The 6,332-nt window shown below is 44.1% G+C and overlaps 1 protein-coding gene across 3 annotated transcripts in view; it reads right to left on the minus strand.

The window, feature by feature from the left end:
• The window catches only part of LARS2 (leucyl-tRNA synthetase 2, mitochondrial), a 126,353-nt gene extending 120,396 nt beyond the window's left edge, over positions 1–5,957 (minus strand). Inside the window, exon 1 of one of the 3 annotated variants that reach the window (XM_066351259.1) lies at positions 5,868–5,957. The gene's annotated coding sequence lies outside the window, so the exon portion shown is untranslated. Of the gene's footprint in view, positions 1–5,137; positions 5,482–5,867 lie in introns of those variants that run through there. The other 2 variants (XM_066351257.1, XM_066351258.1) reach the window with 2 other exon arrangements.
• Positions 5,958–6,332: the final 375 nt, after the last annotated feature.

Consider the following 6,332-nt stretch of genomic DNA (forward strand, 5'->3'; position numbering starts at 1 on the left):
CAGGGCCCCCTGCCCACTCACGTGCTTCCCTCCTACTCTTCTGATGACTTCTCTCCCTGAAGAGAATGCTTTAGAAGTCCAAATGAGCTAGGGAGAAACAACTTAATGGAAAATATATAAAATTATAGGTGGTCGGTACTCCCAAATACCAAAGATACAAACCCCCGGCGGGAACAAATGGTCAGCACTGCCTGGGCCGGCTCCCAGCACAGCCACAGCCCGCCTGGGAGGCAGCGGAGGCCCTTCGTCGCTTCCCTTTGGGCCAGCCCCGGGTCTGTCCAACAGGCTTCACTTCCTATTGTCCAGGATTCCCAAGAGCTCCAAGTATCTTTATTATATGCGGCTTAAGTGTCTGTTTGTCGCCGATAGCTTATTGGTTGCTTGCGTAACTGTACTAGCCAATGGGGTGAAGTTGCCACGGCATTCAAATAGTCCCGCCTTCTGGCATGCCACCTCACAAATTGAGGTTCAAGAGTGGAGCAATTATGATGCTGTTAAGAAATCTTAACACCAGAAGGGGTCTTTGCAATGGTACAAGACTAGAGGTTCTCCAATTGAAAAATCATGTCATAATAGCTAAGTCTTTGACTGGCTCCTCTAAAGGTGAAATACATGTCATTCCAAGAATTGATTTGGCTCCATCTCAAACAGGGTTGCCGTTTCAATTGAGACGTAGACAATTTCCTGTAAAACTTGCCTTTGCTATGACCATCAATAAGTCTCAGGGCCAAACGCTTAAGCGTGTTGGCATTTTTTTTACCTGAGCCTGCATTTGGACACGGTCAACTTTATGTTGCCTGTTCAAGAGTTCGTGAAAGAACGGACGTAAAGTTAAAAATAATTGATGGTCCTCTGCAAGGCGAGCTTAAAAATGATGGAAAGATCTACACAAGAAATGTTGTGTACAAAGAGATCTTTGACATGTGAATTAACATTTTATTATTTAAATCACCTTTATTTATTGAGCTAGTGGTGGCTCTTAAGAAATGTACCGCCAGTGGTTTCCTTCATTGCACTCTACTTTAAGCAATTAAGCAAGTAGAAGGGGGAAACCCCGTGGGGCAGTAAGCAAAGGGGCGTCCTCGCCACCTGCCCTGGGTAATTCAGTTTGAATTAGCAGACACCTTTGCACACATCATTTTTTTTTTTTCATTTTTCTGAAGCTGGAAACAGGGAGAGACAGTCAGACAGACTCCCGCATGCGCCCGACCGGGATCCACCCGGCACGCCCACCAGAGGGTGACGCTCTGCCCACCAGGGGGCAATGCTCTGCCCATCCTGGCATCGCCATGTTGAGACCAGAGCCACTCTAGCGCCTGAGGCAGAGGCCACAGAGCCATCCCCAGCGCCCGGGCCATCTTTGCTCCAATGGAGCCTTGGCTGCGGGAGGGGAAGAGAGAGACAGAGAGGAAAGCGCAGCGGAGGGGTGGAGAAGCAAATGGGCGCTTCTCCTGTGTGCCCTGGCCGGGAATTGAACCCGGGTCCTCCGCACGCTAGGCCGACGCTCTACCGCTGAGCCAACCGGCCAGGGCTGCACACATCATTTTAATTACAATTTATAATATCTAGAACAGCGGTCATTTCGTATGACCACCAGGCTTTCTAGTAGAGTATACCTTAGCTTGGCCCTAGGCTCAAATATCAGAAGGGATCTGAACACAGGCCTCCCAGGAGGACCAGAGACTCTGAACGATTACAAGAATTTTTCAAATATATTATGAGTTAAATATACTAGGTAGACTGAGCCAGGAAATAACCATTATTTAGAAGACTGCTTATTCACTTAGTTCTACATTCATTTAGCAAATATATATTCAGTGCACACAGTTCTAGGCACTGGGGATACAGCAGTGAACAAGAACAAAGTTCCTTCTGTGATGGCACTGACATACTGGTAGAGAAAAGGCAATAAGGAACAAAGAAATAAATATGCCATATGTGTAACCATGGTGAGTACTATGGTTTGGAATCCAACCCAAAGGTTGAGGCCCATCAGCACATCCAGTTGCAATTCAAAATTCAACTGAAATGTTCCCCTGGTTTCCTCCAAAATTGAATTCCAGAAATAAGCTCATGGAAGATGTTTCATGTTTTATCACTATTCAAATGTTGAGGTGACAGTCCATCAGATACTTAGGACATGAATCAACAGCCTAAACTTTCTGTCTTCTTGCATAACAGCATTTGAGAGGCGCTACAGTGTTTCCCTAGCAGCTCTTAGAAAACCAAAGAGAAACAAAAGAAGAACCTGACACTCTAAGCTGATGATCTTTGATTCTCTCAAAATTGTTTCCCATATCCACTAGGGTCTGATCTATTTCACAAAGGTACTACTGAGTCATGAGTGTTGCCAACAGGGTTCATCACAGACTCATACAAGTGAATTTCACACTCAAGGTCAAACAGCATCACAGTGTTGGCATTTTACAAGTGGGTCTGCCAAAGTTCCTGACATGCCAGTACTCACTGTGTTTAACACCTCTTGCTTTATTGGGGGTGAAATCAGAAACAGACTAAATAAAAAAAACAATTCCCTATCCATTGGGCCTGGCTATTTTCAAGTGAGTAGATGATATCATAATTATAACGAACTATATGAAATCAGTTGAATATCCACAATTCCAGATGACCAACCTAATATATAGACACTTTGTACCATTATGATAATTGCACTTATTCTTAGGGTTTGAGTTTTTCCATAATTTGAACTACCCACAGGATTCATGGATTTCACGGTTCTCTTGCTATGTCAGCATTTCCATAGCTTCGCAAACCAAAGAATGTCAGTTTGGCAGCAGGCACGCATGCCATTTCTCTCCTAGATTGCGCTCCCTAAGAACACATTGGACTATCTTCTCAAGTAGAAATAATGAGAAGCAAATTTTAAAAATACAAACTGACCTTAACTGTAGCCTCACAAGCTTTTGGTTTTAATGCTGGTCAGCCATTGCGACAAATGAAATACCAAAGAATGCAGAAAGATCACCGATATGAGCAATATGAAATATGAAGGTTATTCTTTCACTTAAAATTCTAATCCTGTCTCTACAACTTCATTATACCATGAACCAAATTACAAACGACGCATAACAACATTGTCTGTCTACAAAACAAGAACAAGCTTTCTGAAAGTGTTTACAAAATACATGGCTCACTAATAACCTCCAATAACCTTCCCTTTACCCAAACCAATAGACTAGAGAATCCTGAAACAGATCCGTGCATTTAAAACAACTTAAAATTCATAAAGAAAAAAGAACAAGTACATTACAAAGTAACATATTATTCAATGGTGGGAAAATTCAAATTAGAGCCCCACCTCAAACCATACACCACAGTAAATCCCATATAGATTAAGAATTTTTTAAATACCATAAAACAAGACAAAAATATACAAGGTGGGGCAAATGTAGGTTTACAGCTGTTCGTATGGAAAATAATACAATAAATAATAAACAATAATACAGGAACAAACTGTGTTTTGCCTACTCACAACTGTAAACTTACATTTGCCCCATCCTATAGATGAGTCCTTAATAATTCTTTACAAGTTACAGGATGTTCTGTGCTAAGAATAAAAGCAATAAAAGAATTCAGAAAGGAAAATAATAAGCTCTCTTAAAATCTAAAACATCTACATATCAAAAACTCCATGAGCAAAATGAAAAAGCAAAAATAAGGGAAAAGAAAACTGCAACAAAAAATGCTTATCTGCCTGACCTGTGGTGGTGCAGTGGATAAAGCATCAACCTGGAAACGCTGAGGTTGCCAGTTCAAAACCCTGGACTTGCCTGGTCAAGGCACATATGGGAGTTGATGCTACCTGCTCCTCCTTTCTTCTCTTTCTCTCTCCCCTCTCTATAATGAATAAATAAAATCTTTAAAAAAAATGCTTATCTTTCTCTACGGAGTTCACATATGAGAAGAGAAACATTAAAAACCTAATTTTAAAAATGAGCAAAGGAAAAAAGAGGAAATATAAATGGTTAATAAATGTATGAAAAAGATCAACTTTACAACTAATCAAAAAATACAAATTAAAACGGTAAAATTTTTGCTTAGCTAGGCAAAAAGCCTGTTAAATCAAAAGAAAGGTGCATTTATACAGTGCTGGTGGGAAGGTACATTGATTCTACCTCTCTGGGGAGCAACACAGAAAAATGCGTCAAGACTTTTTAAGTTCACACCCTTTGTGTTGAGGTTCCCCAAGACTCAGCATATCCTGTACTTGGGGCTTATGATTTATTATAGAACTTCCTGGTGCTCAGCCCGTCCCCTTCCTTGACTCCTCAGGCCCTGCTCTCCTCCACTCCACCAACAAAGCCCTGAAGGCAGTGATTCTCCCTGATCAAGAGCAGCCATTTTACCAGAGGACTATGTCCATAGGATAAAAGGTGTGGCTCATGTGTTGTATTTATTTATGATCAGCTTGGCCCCTTTCTTCCTCATCTCTGTCTCACCCAGTTCTTATCCAACCTAGATGTTTGGAATCTTGTCTTTTCCACCACATTCTGTGATCCTTCCAAAGCATCAATCCTTACCACTCTGCCACTCCTTTACCGTCAGCCCTGACTTCAACCTCACTTGGGGCTTCAGATTGTTTCATGAGAATGGTGGGGGTAGATGCAAGTTACCATGGAGGGAGGGGCCTGAAAACTGGACCCAAACTGATGATCATTAATGGACAGAGAAACCGAGAAGAGTAGGAGAAGACAGGCAAACAGAAGACATAGGAGAGAAGCACGTGAAGGCATTTGAGTGCGACCAAAAGAAAGTGTGTGAGAATGTACCTGGGAAAATGAATCTTAAAAGGATCAAGTCTGGAGACCAAACTAATAATAATAATAATTAGTAATAATAATAATAATAATAATATAGATCTGGGCTTTTTGACTACTAATTCCCTGTATGATCTCAGGCAAATCATTTCCTGTCTGGAACCTCTGCTTCTTAAGATGAGGTTCGAAATGATCTCTGAGGACCTTCGAGCCCTAACGTGCTGTGGCAATGACCTGTGTGTGGGCCAGGGATGCCGACTGGATGGTTTTCAACTGAGACCAAACCCCCAGCCCAGGGAGCAAAGATGCAGGGACAAAATGGGGTAGGGGAGCGGTGAGAGAGGAACTTAAGTACAAACCTATGTGCACACGTGCGGTTTTCAGGGAAAAGGTCCAGGGCTATCAGCAGGGTCTGTAGCTCAATGAGTATATAATGACCCGTACATCGGAGGTTTTTCCAGTTCGGAAAAGGCACGGCTCGGAGACCACCTAACCCAGTCCGCACCTTCGCTTCCTGCTCCCAGCGAGTCAGAACCTCCCGATCCGGGGGAGAGGAGATCTGGCCTCGTCCCTTGTCCCGCTAAGCCCCAATCAGGCGTTTAGCTGCTCACAGAGGCTCCTCACACCTGGTTTTCCACCTTAGGCGAACACGGCCCGGGCTGTCTCCACGGGCGCCGCCATGTTGGCAGAACAACAGCTTTATCGATAGCGGCCACCACTGACACAGACAGGCGGGGGCGGAGCCCTGGGAGGAGCAGAGCGGCCTAGTTTCTGAGTCCCGGCAGCCCAAGGGGCGGGGTTGTCTGTGCGCCCGCTCCAGGCTCCGCCCCCGGCTCCCAGAGACCTCCCAAACGCCCCAAGCCCCGCCCCCTGACACAGTCCTCACCAAAACTCTGGACACCTGGGGGGTCAAATTCTTAACAATTTCAAGCAGACCTGTGAGAACCTTTAGTTTAGTGGCCCCAGAATAAACTAAGCGGGAGGTGGTATAAAGAGAGCTGGAGGAGTTCTGATGTCAGGTTCAAATCCCAGCTACCCCACCCCACCCCCACTGGACTTGATCCTGTCTCCCAACCTCTTGATACTTACTGGGTGGGCTACATGATGGTAAAAAAGCATCTTCCCCCACCATATTCCGTGATCTTCGAGCCCTGGGAGGGGAATTACCTGCCTTGTTTGGAGACAAAGTGTATGTACTTCCTCCCCTGACACGTGGGCTGGGAGTCAGGAAACATGACACCTGACCACCCGTTTTCCTGGAGGAGTTTGTTTCCCACCCTGTAACTTCCCCCACTCTGGCAAGTGTTTAGTGCTAGAAATAAATAAGTGAATCGAATGGATTTGCGAAGGACCGGCTGTGTTAACATGCCATTTTCGAAAAGGTACAGCCTGTTTAAAAGAGATTTTGAAGAACACATACACGTAGGCAACTGGAAATACTGAAACAAATTTGGTAATTGTGCTAAGGGATGAATATCCTATAGCAGTGGTCCCCAACCTTTTTTGGGCCACGGACCGGTTTAATGTCAGAAAATATTTTCACGGACTGGCCTT

The sequence above is a fragment of the Saccopteryx leptura genome, chromosome 10 (genome assembly GCF_036850995.1).
Source record: "Saccopteryx leptura isolate mSacLep1 chromosome 10, mSacLep1_pri_phased_curated, whole genome shotgun sequence".
NCBI classification, from domain to species: domain Eukaryota; kingdom Metazoa; phylum Chordata; class Mammalia; order Chiroptera; family Emballonuridae; genus Saccopteryx; species Saccopteryx leptura.